Consider the following 12,232-nt stretch of genomic DNA (forward strand, 5'->3'; position numbering starts at 1 on the left):
CAGTGTCCCCAGTGTCCCCAGTGTCACGCACAGGTGTCTCAGTGTCCCCAGTGTCACCCACAGGTGTCACCCACAGGTGTCACCCACAGGTGTCACCCACAGGTGTCTCAGTGTCCCAATGTCCCTCAGGAGCTCTCTGGGCAGAGTCTCCAGGTTGTTGTTGGCCAAACTCTTGCGGGGACACAAACGGGGACAGTGGGGACAGTGAGGGGACATTGGGGACAGTGAGGGGACATTTGGGGACATTGGGGACAGTGAGGGGACATTTGGGGACATTGGGGACAGTGGGGACAGTGAGGGGACATTGGGGACAGTGAGGGGACATTTGGGGACATTGGGGACAGTGGGGACAGTGAGGGGACATTTGGGGACAGTGAGGGGACATTTGGGGACATTGGGGACAGTGGGGACAGTGAGGGGACATTTGGGGACATTGAGGGGATTTAGGGACAGTGAGAGCGTTGGGGACATGTGGGGACACTCACAGGAATTGGAGCCCCCGGAGTCCCCGGAGAGACCCCGGGGAGACGAAACCGAGCTGGGAATCCTCGATGAACCTGGAACCAGTACGGACCAGTACGGACCAGTAGGGACCAGTAGGGACCAGTACGGACCAGTGTGGACCACTGTGGACCAGTGTGGACCAGTAGGGACCAGTAGGGACCAGTACGGACCAGTAGGGACCAGTACGGACCAGTTTGGACGAGTGTGGACCAGTAGGGACCAGTACGGACCAGTAGGGACCAGTACGGACCAGTTTGGACGAGTGGGGACCAGTAGGGACCAGTACGGACCAGTACGGACCAGTGTGGACCAGTACGGACCAGTACGGACCAGTAGGGACCAGTACGGACCAGTAGGGACCAGTGTGGACCAGTACGGACCAGTACGGACCAGTAGGGACCAGTACGGACCAGTAGGGACCAGTGTGGACCAGTACGGACCAGTAGGGACCAGTACGGACCAGTGTGGACCAGTAGGGACCAGTGTGGACCAGTACGGACCAGTACGGACCAGTAGGGACCAGTACGGACCAGTAGGGACCAGTGTGGTCCAGTATAAACCATTATCGACCAGTGTGGACCAAAAAACACCATAAGATCCAATAAAATCCATAGAAAGCAGTATGGACCAGTATAAACCAGTACGGACCAGTACGGACTAGTACGGACCAGTATGGAAACACTGGAATGGAAAGAAAAGGCTCGCTCCCCCTTTTTGTGTTACTCAACTACTTTGTTTTGCTTTTTTAGTTTAGTAGGTGTTTTGCATCTACTTAATGCATGTGTGTAATAAAAGTATAATTAGTTTTTAACTGCCTTAACTTTTCTTTATAGTTATTGGAATATTTTGTTGAAGAGTACTTTGACCAGAATCCTATTAGTCAGGTATGTACGACCGTGCAAGAAACAAATAGCAGAAAACTATTTGAAAAGGTAGTTTTGGTTATAACACTACCAAGTAAACTGTTTTCAATTTATGCATACCTTCCCATCCTTTATTCGTCAGTCTAGTGAATTCTTGTTTCTGCCTGTTTCTACAATTTAAGTTTTAGAAGATTTCTTTTTGTACTTTTTGGCAAAAGTAATGAAAGTATGGGAGTGTTTATAAATTAATGCATCAAGTTGTGCTGCTGTTGTTACACTTGAAGTAAAACTTTTATTATAGCCTTGTATGATTAAACAGTTCTGGTCCATAAAGACGTAAAAAAATACAGTAAAATTCTAAATAAACTCACTGTAAAACTTTCTAAGAAAAGTTTGGTCTTTTTTTTCCCTGTTTCAGATTGGCTTAATTGTAACCAAGAGTAAAAGAGCTGAAAAAATGACAGAACTCTCAGGTAAGGAAGTAGTATTCTTTTCTTAAATTGCAGATGTTATTGTCCTTTTCCTTGGTGTTCTAAGCTGTGCCTGATACAGTGCTGAAAATGAAGTGATGTTATCATAATTAGTTTTGATTTGAAAGATAAATTATTGCAAGTTGTTTGAAACCATAATCTACATTCTGATCTGCTTTGATCCAGAATCGTCGTTGTGTGCTTGTTTGTGATCAAGTTTCAACCAGAATGCAAGTTTGATATGTTCTGGTTTCCCTATAGTTAATTTTCTACCCTGTTTGTTAATTTTGTACGTTACAACATCTGTGGTTTTTGTGAGATCTGATCAGATGTTAAGAAGTCAAGGTTTGTTTGGTTCCTGCCTGCTGTTAGGCCAGTCTCTATGGCTTCAGCAGGTTTCATGGGGGAAATTGGGGGTCAGCCAATCTTTGAACCATGCTTTGAGGATAACAGAGGAAACAAAACTCTCTTTCTGTTTGTGGGAGATGTCACGCTCATGTTGAGTGCTTAATGATACCCAACAGTGATTTTACTCTTTTTGGCTTCTAAACTTTCTAGCATCTGAGTGCCTATGGAGTGAAAGTCTTTTTTACTCTTTTCTGCATTCTGATCAAAATACCAATTTCTAAGGAAAAATACAGACCTGCCTCTGAAACCAGTTCCTGTTGTACAAGTACACTTAATTACATATGCACTTCAAACATTTCTGTTCTTTAACTTGTTGTATCAGTTAAATTGATTTCATTTTTTCACTTACAGGAAACTCAAAAAAGCACGTAACTGCTCTGAAGAAAGCAGTGGATATGAACTGCAGTGGAGAGCCTTCTCTATATAATTCCCTAAATTTGGCCATGCAGACTTTAAAGTTAGTATATACAAGGAGGTTTTTTTGTTTTCTTTGTGATTGTGGCTTTTGAGAGGCAGAGACAGAATTTTTTCTAAGTAGCACCTTGCATCATGCTGACTTGAGTCTTTAAAAGGCAACTCTCCTCTTACAGTACAAATCATTAAGTTAAATACTCCAGTAGTGCAGAAGTTTATCTTCTACCACTAGATGCTTGTATTTAGGGTTGTGTTTCTTACAGAAATGAAATTTGAAAACCAAGTTGATGATGGTATGTAGATATTGTGATGAAAGACACTGCAGTTCTTTATTACTGAAGGGCTGCAGTATGAGAGAGATCATAGTTAGGGGTTAATAATGTAAGAGAACAGGAAAAGAAACAGTATTGTGTCACAATAAACTTGTGAGAGTTTTGGCATACTTCAGAAAGATCAATTTTCAGGTAGGATAGATTCAGAGCACTTTTTTGCAATGTGAGGTATTGAGATGCATCCCAGTTTGTGGAAAACTGAAAAAGAATTACAGCTAAAGATACTGACCGAACAAAGCGGATAATCAGTGTCATGAAAAGCCATTTAAATACTAGCAGGAAGAGAGTTTTCAACAAGTAATTAGAAGTAATGGATTTACACTTAAAAACTGATTAGAGCTTTTTAAGAAGTCAGGAAGATTTACTACAGTGTGCTAGTTTGGAGATTAATTTTACATGTGAGTTTGGCTAAGGTACAAAGGATTCATTACAGGAAATAACCAGGTAACAACTACCCAATTAAATACTGTATTTTAGATATTGGAAAGTTTGGCTTTCAGAAGGGGAAAATCTGGTGCTCTGACAAGGATCTTACCACAGTTTGTAGAGGACTTCGTATCGTGTAATCTTCTGACTTCAGCACACTAAGGTCCTTGGAGATGTGATCATACAAATAGTTTAGTGTGCATAAGTAAATTAACTGTGTACTTTCCTTAGGCACATGCCAGGACATACAAGCAGAGAGGTTTTGGTAGTCCTCAGCAGTCTGACGACATGTGATCCAGCCAACATCTATGATCTAATTAAGGTACAGCACTGAAGTTTCACTACTGCATTGAACATCCAAGCTGCTGGACAAAACACAGGCAGTTGCAGTGTTATCACCAATTAATTTTCATTTAAGACTTAAACGTTTTTACTGTTTCTTGTTCTGCACATGAATTGAGTGTGCTTTTTTTTTCTCTATTTTAATTGTTTAAAAGCAGTAAAGATCAGAGTATCTGTCATCGGCCTAAGTGCTGAAATTCGAGTTTGTACAGTACTTGCCCGAGAAACTGGTGGTATGTATCTAAAGTTCAGTAATTATATTACTAACACAGGTTTAAAATCAAAATCAAGTAATTTGTTATATATTTATTGCTGCATTTTGTAATTTTTAAGGATAAATATTTCCCATTTTGCTGGCAGAAAATTAAAGAGTTGCCCAAATACACAAAATATACAGTAGTAAGTGAAATTACTAGCAGCTGGTAGCTGCAGCTCTAGAGAGAAAAAATACATATATTTGCACACCTTTTGTCCCATATATAAAGCTATGTGGTGTGAAACTTCATCAGTGTAACATGTTAATATCCATTGCTACAGTGGTAACTCTTGCAGTATGGTCACTACAGTTAAATGTTGAAGAAAAAGCTCTGTGTCTCCATATCTAACTTAACGTTCTGTTATTACTAGTTTTAAAACTTGTCATTTAGGGTAGCATTAACAGGGCTGCTTTTTAGGAAGAGGTTTGGATAAATTGTGTTTTCTACCAAAGTTGTTTTCTGTCATTTGGAGTATGTGTTTGTATTTTTTTTTTGGCTCGTAACCTGATAGTAAGGCATCTCTTTGTCTGTGACAGGAACATACCACATTATTTTGGATGAAAGTCATTATAAGGAACTGCTGATGCACCGTGTCAGTCCTCCACCTGCCAGTTCAACTTCTGAGTGCTCCCTTATTCGAATGGGTAGGATATGGATTTGTCAAACTCCTAGCGTGAGATTTTTTCTTTTTCTTTAATTGCCTCTTCTGTGTTAAGGCAATACAAATAGTAAGACATGTAGTAAAGACATTGTGTAATTTTTTTTTGTTTTAACTTTTATTTTGCTAGATTGATGTTATTCCTGCATCGTAGTCAGCTTTTAAGTAAAGCTTATTAAGTAAGACAAATTACTGAACAGAATTTGGAAACAATGAAGTGGAACGATATTGATGGCACAGTAATTGTTATTAATTTAATACTTAGAAATGAAGGGTGAAAAACTATTATTTCTCCCTCTGCTTTTTTCCCTGCAGAAGGCAACTATTACAACTATTAATTGATTTAGGAACCGTGGGTAGTACACATTAGCAACTTCTTGAGTGTTCTTTCAAGAAGTAGATTACCTTTTCTTTTCTTGATCTGTTTCTCAATAAATTTAAGCTTGGAGTTAAACCAGTATAGGAACTGTAATGCTAAAGTAGAGCATTGAGTTCTCACTTTCATCCATCCTTTTCATAGATAAGAATGCATGTATTTTTATGTCTAGGTATAGATAATGAAAAGGTTTACTTCTCGTAGGTAAAGCCTGAGCAGCAGTTGGAAAAACCGACTTCTCACCTCTCATGATCTGTAAAAAATAAAGGATACAAGGAAAGAAAGAAAGATATCAGTCTCCAAAAAGTCCTGTAGTCTCATCTATCATATACTGCACTTAGAAAGTGAATATAGGCTGGATGAATGCGTACAAAAATATTTCCTCCTTAATTAGAAACTATTGTTTAAGTGAACATTTGTATGCTGCTCACTCTGCTTTCCTACCATTTCACATATTTTACTTTTTAACTGTTCTTCTAAAATGGGGTTCCAGTGCACTTCAGTTAACACAAAGTCCATGGCAAAGACATTTTTTCAGCTGACGGGAAGTCAGAGAGGTGTGGGTGTAGGTAGAGACCTTTGGGAAGAATTTGATATAGCAAGAGTGTATCAGTTCTCCTGTAATAACAAATGGGAAAGAGAAAGGCCTGAGTATCTAGAATAAACTTTGAACTTCTTCGTTGAAGTAAGAAATGGACACATTATTGCATGTTTAAAATTTTTACTATGGGATGTGTTTCTCTTCAGGTTTTCCTCAGCATACTATTGCTTCTCTATCTGATCAAGATGCAAAGCCTTCCTTTAGCATGGCGTAAGTAGCATTGATTAGAATTCAATGAACTGGTATGAATCCAATATTAATTAGTCATATTTAGAAAATCTGCTCAGCAGTGAAAGTATTGCAAAATAATCTGAAAAAAGACTAAGCCATGTCTTGTGACTTCTTAGTAGACATTTTATTTCCATTAGTAGCTCCAGTATTAAAAGTATCCTCTGTTAAATATGTGTTTTAAAATTTGCATTCAAGTTTTTTCAAGGTAGTAAATGGTACATAGTTCCGTTACACAGTGATTGGGGCACATAGGTGCTACAGGGTGTTGAGTAATTACTTGCAGCTCGTGATTTAATTACTACTATCATTATAAAAGATAATTGTGAGGGTGGAAGAGTATTATCTGAATAAAGTATTTTTTATGTATTTCTTAACATGACTTTAAAGGGAAGTTTAAAATAGAGGCCTCATTTTATGACTGTACCAGTGCACTTCTCAATGAAAAGAGTCATTGTTTTCCAGGGTGATAGGGGAGTCTGAATTTCAGAATGGAACAACTTCTAACAGCAGTGTGCTATTTGAAAGAATAGTTACCATGTGCATCTTAGAGGCAATAGAATGTTTTGTCTCTAAAAAGAAACAAGCATGCAGTTATTGTTCATATCTTTATTTTTAAAGATTGCCTCCTTTCTATGGAAATGTTTGGTCTTCGGTTCCTGTGAGAAAATGTGGTCACTGATATCTGTCCATATCAATTGTTTTCTGACACTTATACATTAAACTGTTACATGCAATCTAGTGAAACTTTTAAAATTATTTGATGTGAAAACATTATTTGTGCTTATGTAGTAGCATGGTATTATTTCTTAAGTACTGAATTGTTTCTTTCTGCTGTAGGCAATTGGAAAATAACAGTGACCCAGGTCTTACACTGGGTGGATATTTTTGTCCTCAGTGCAGAGCCAAATACTGTGAGCTTGCTGTGGAATGCAAAATCTGTGGTTAGTAGTAAGAAGAGGTGAGCAGATGAATCAAGAGTTCATGGTAAGAGAGTTAAGGGGTAGAAAACTTCAGCTATACTTATTTTGAGTCCTGCATTTCTGTGACCTGGGATGTCAGCTTCATAGAAATGTCTCTCAGGACTGTACCTGTAACAGTAAAGCTGTATCATATTCATTGGTATAAGGAATATACCTAAGGCAAAATAGGGAAGAGAGGTGATGCACATGGGAATGATAACTTCTCAAGAATCCTCACTTAACTTAACACACTCATGTTTCAGAGTTCTCAGTGCAAGGCCATGACAATAGAGTGCTTTGGAGCAGGAGGACAGAAGTACTCTCCTCTCCATGTGTATGTGGGTGGAAGATTTCCAAGTTGAACCCAAGGGCAATCTGCACAGTGACACAAGACAGGCTGTAGAGTTGTAAACGGGGCCCTTTGGTCTTGCAAATGTTAATGTTAATGGACTGTGCAAGCAATGATGCCTCTCTCCATTGCTCCTAGTGAGGGTGGGAGGGAGGATTAGTGTGGTTTATAATATTAGTATTGTGAGGGGGTGCTGTTCTCCTGGCTTCCAGAGGCATATGACTGAAACACGGTAGGTATTACCAGGATGCCTGTATTTGGCAACAGGATGAAATAATTATGGGCTTGGATCACTTTATCCTAGTTTAATTTCAAGTTTTTCTCACCGGCATGAGTTTCATTGCAGCAAGGGGACAGTGTAACTGGAGAAATCCTGTGTATCTGCAGTGGATTCTCCACAGCTGCAGTGATCAGGAGAACAAGTTTGGACATGTACAGTACGAGTGAGTGAGTGAGACATTTGTGCCAGCCCATGCCCCACCTGTTCTCATGGTCTAACCCCAGCTGTCAACTCAGCCCCACACTATCCCACACACTGGTGAGATGGGGAGAGAATCAGAAGAGTAAAAGTGAGATAACTCACAGGTGGCATTAAAGGCAATTGGAAAGTTACGGCAATAGCTATGCACACAAGACAAGCAAAGTAAGTAATTCATTCGCCACTTCCCATCAGTAGAATCTCCAGGAAAGCAGGACTCTGTCATGGGTAACAGTTACTTGAGAAAGTAAATGCCATCGTCCTGAACATTCTCCCCTTTCCACCTTCTCCACCCAGCTTTATAGGCTGAACATGATGCCACATGGTGTGGCATATCCCTTTGTTCTCTTGGTGCAGTGTTGACTGCAATCCTGACTGTATCCCCTCCCAATGCCTTGTGCACCCCCGAGCCTACTCACGGGTGGAGTGAGAAACAGAAAGGGCCTTCTTGATTGTGTGTAAACACTGCTCAGCAGTAAAGGAAACACTCCTGCCTAATCAACCTTATTTCCAGCATAGATCCAAAACACAGCCACATGGTAGTTAGTGTGACAAAAACGAACTGTTTTAAAACCAGCAGACCAGTGTTAGCTGAGATGGGACTGTGGCGTGGTTTTGGCAGTAGTACAGCAAGCTGTAGTAGAGTTTGTAACAGGGCATCATTTTAGCTGGTGGTGTGATACAGCAGAGCCATCATTGCCAAAAGGAGCTTCCTAACTTCACCACTGTGTGTTGTAAATGTATTTCTGAAGGCTGAGTTAAACCTTTTCAGTAGAAATTTTATCGATTTGCTTGTTCTTTGTGTTTGGATTTAAAACTGGATTACAAGTTTAGGTAATGGAACAAGTAATTTTACTTTTTAAAGTTCTTAGAAGCTGTCAACCGCTGAGTAATTAAAAATATTATTTTTCCTTTTTACCTTATTTTATACAGAAAAGCTTTTCAGTAAATCTTCCCTTGTAACAATTTTGGTGTCTGTTTGCAGGTCTTACGTTAGTGTCTGCACCTCACCTGGCTCGGTCTTACCATCACTTGTTTCCTTTAGATGCCTTTCAGGAAGTTCCACTGGAAGAATACAAAGGGGAACGGTATGCAAATCTTACTTGTGATAATGAGTGTGCTTGTAGATTCCATAACTTTTTTGTCACAAAAGTAAGAATAGCTGGCAACAGCTTCTTTACTGCTGGAGATCCTGGGTGTTTGGGTGGTGTGGGGCATCCCTGGCATTAAGAAGTACTTGTAGTTTCCATGATCTGTGAGTTCAGTTGAATAGGTGAAGTAATTGCCAGAAATTGTTACTATGTATGAGATCTTTTTAAAACATTGATTTACACAGTCTTGACTCCTTTTTTTTTTTCAGTTAAAATATAAAATTTTGCTTTTAGGTATTGTCAAGGCTGCCAGGGAGAAATGAAAGATCAAAATGTAAGTATGTTGAAAGGCATTGTAACTTGCATTGAGGGGTGTGAGAAATAGAGATGATCCTTTAGAATTATATTCTAAACACCAGAAGAATACTTATGGAAGTTAATGTCATGGTTAATTAGACTTAGGTGTTAAACAGTCACAATTTATAGACTGCAAAGTCTGTAGAAGCGTGGGAAGTAATTTCCTAGGGAGCTGCATAAAAAAAAGCTTCCCATTTGGAAGCATTTACAGTGACCTGAGCTCAAGCCTGCGAATACATTTGCTGCCAGAAGATTTAATTCAGTTGAGTTTCTGTGATGCTAGCAGTGCAGTCTGTTTACATTATCATGACGATGTAACTGTTGCCCTACTGCAGTGTGATGATGATAAGTTCTGCTAATTTGACTTGGCTTTCTATCCTTCCCACACAGGTGTACATATGCAAAGTGTGTCAGAACGCGTTTCGTGTGGAATGCGGTCTGTTTGTTCATGATTCGCTGCACTGCTGTCCTGGCTGTATTCACGAGCACCCTGCTCCTGTATCTGTATGATCTCATATCTTCTTAAAAATTGCTGTATCTTTGTCATTCTTGCATGAATCTAATTAGTTTATTCAGCCATCGCTCTAACTGATGCACCTCTGAACAAGATGATTACAGAGGGATGAACAGTGGAGTAGGAGCAAATGTTAATTTTTAAATTTTTTTGTTACTTTTAATATTGACTTGAATTATCTGTATCTATTTTTTGTTCTTGTCTAAAGAACTATGGCTTTTTCCAGCGGTTATTATAATAACATGTATATTTGTAAATGTGAAAGTGATAAAACTGCTTTTTATGATAATGTGATGATTCATCTTCATTTCATTACTTCTTCAAAAAGAAGCCCTGAAAATACATTTTACACATCTGTTGTTCCAAACTTTTGGTTTTGGCAGATGGTGGATTTCTGTAGATCTGTCTTGGTTTGAAAAGACAGATGTCTACTTAAGGAAGGCAGGAGCCTCTCTTGAAATGGAAAATGTAAACCCTCTCCCTCTGTATTATTACAATTTTGAAATTAATGACCTCTCAGGCAAAGATATGAGAGTAGGAATAACCTTTATTAGGAAAAATAGAAATAAAAAAAGGAGAAATACAAAAACCACTGACAGAGTCAGAATATGATCTGACACCCAATGGGCCAGCGTGTTGTTAGCAGTCTTGATTGAATGGTGGCTGCAATCCTCCTGCACTGACAGGGGGGATTCTGTTGGAGTAGGTATCCCTGTAGAAGGGTGCAGTTTTCCCCTGATTCCCCCCTCAGTAACTCCCCCACGGAACACGCGGCCATTCCCCTGAACAGCCCCCCCGGAGCTGCACCCGGAGCTCCTGGATGTCGTCGTGCGGGCGGCGCCGCTCCATCTCCAGCAGGTGGATGCGCTCCTCGTGCTCGGCCAGCAGCGCCCTCCGCGAGGCCTCGAGCTCGCGCAGCGCCGCCAGCTGCTCCAGCTGCTCCTGCAGCTGCTGCTGCGTCTGCTGCAGCTGGGCCGGGGGGGGAAAGGAAAAAAACCTGAAAATCCCCTTATTCCCCCTCGCTGCTGAGCCTTCTGCAAAAAACCATCAAAATCCCCAGATCCCACCTTTCTGCTGAGCCTTCTGCAAAAAACCTGAAAATCCCCAATTCCCCCTCGCTTCTGAGCCTTCTGCAAAAAACCCTCAAAATCCCCAATTCCCCCTCGCTTCTGAGCATTCTCAGCTGCTCACTAGAGAAACTCGCAAAAAATCCCGGTTTTCCTCATATTTTACAGGTTTTCTGACATTCCCCAAGGAATTTGAGATTAAAATTCCCATATTTTGAGGCAGTTTCTGAGGGGTTTCACCACAATCCACGCAAAGCCCTCATTTTCCAGCTTTCTTTTGTCACAGATTTCGAGTTGAAACCCAGCAGAAATGATTCAAATTCCCATTGTTTTTCCTCCCACATTTTGAACACCCTGAGAGATTTTGGGTGCAAAATCAGTTGAGTTGTCAAAAATTCCCATTTTTCACAATTTCCCCATATTTTTAGGCACTTTCTGAGAAATTTTGACACCAAAAAATCCAGAACTGACACAAACCCTTCATTTTTCCAACCTTTTCTGGCAGTCCTGGTGGCTTTCAGCCTGGACAGTGACTGTACAGCTCTAAAATCCCAGTTTTTCAATAATTTTGAAGCATCCTGAAGTGTGGGATCTCAGCCTCTCTGAACTGGGGTGCAGGGTGACCGAGACCACCCCTGGGGGGCTCGGGAGTCCTGGAATGTGGCCAGAAATGTCTGGTGGCTGGACTTTGATCCCACATGGGAGATGACATCAGTATGAGGACGGGAGGATTTCACTGGGGTGAACGGTGAAGGGACAAGTTAATTGGAGTGTGAGATACAGGGTTTAAGATTTCTGTACAGGGGGGTCTAAAGAAGTAAGATGGAGGAATTGGGGCGTGCCCTTCTCCTTCTTCTTCTTCCTCTAGGCCTCCATCTTCTGTGGTGATGTTGGCACTTTTGGATTGGTCTTTACTAAAAGTGCACTGGTTAATAAGGGTAGACGGTATTGGAGAAAAATGATAAATATTGTATACGTAACTCCGGGTATAAAGATAGGTGGCCACCCCAGGGGCTCTCAGTGTGTGCCCATGGCTGACTGCTGAGCAGAACTCTGTCAGGCCCAGAGAAAATCTTTTAGATAAGCAATTAATAAACACCGAGACCGAGAACAGATCTGAAGTCCCTTCTCGTCCTTTGGAGCGCGGGCTGCCCAAGGCCACCTCGGGCCTTCCCAGACCATCTAAACAGCCCTAAATCCGACAACGCGGGATCGGCTGCAGTTCGAAACCTCGGTGTTGGGAAGGCCCGGGGCGGCAAACCGCGTCTCTTCAGCAAAGCCCTGCGCGCGTGCTTGAAGCTCCCCGCGCGCTCAAGAGCTGTCGAAGCGCGTGGGCTTCGGCCCCATGGCAGAACATCCCTTACACGCGCATTGAACTGGCTGAGATGGATGAAGCAAAGAAAGGAAATTTGGGTATGAGAGGGGCACCTGGAAAAGATTCCAGCCACGCGATAATCCACGAGATAAGAACTCACGTGCAGAGGCGTAACGCACGTCGTGGTTTCCCTGGTTTTCCTGAGACATGTATGCCGGCG

The 12,232-nt window shown here is 41.2% G+C and overlaps 1 pseudogene; it reads left to right on the forward strand.

Moving 5' to 3' along the window:
- Positions 1 to 469: 469 nt before the first annotated feature.
- Positions 470 to 10,129, forward strand: LOC128949971 (general transcription factor IIH subunit 2-like; annotated as a pseudogene).
- The last annotated feature ends 2,103 nt before the right edge of the window (positions 10,130 to 12,232 follow it).

This window comes from Melozone crissalis, unplaced genomic scaffold, assembly GCF_028551555.1.
Source record: "Melozone crissalis strain CALT ecotype California unplaced genomic scaffold, PUWL_Pcris_2 ptg000361l_1, whole genome shotgun sequence".
In the NCBI taxonomy this organism is placed as follows: domain Eukaryota; kingdom Metazoa; phylum Chordata; class Aves; order Passeriformes; family Passerellidae; genus Melozone; species Melozone crissalis.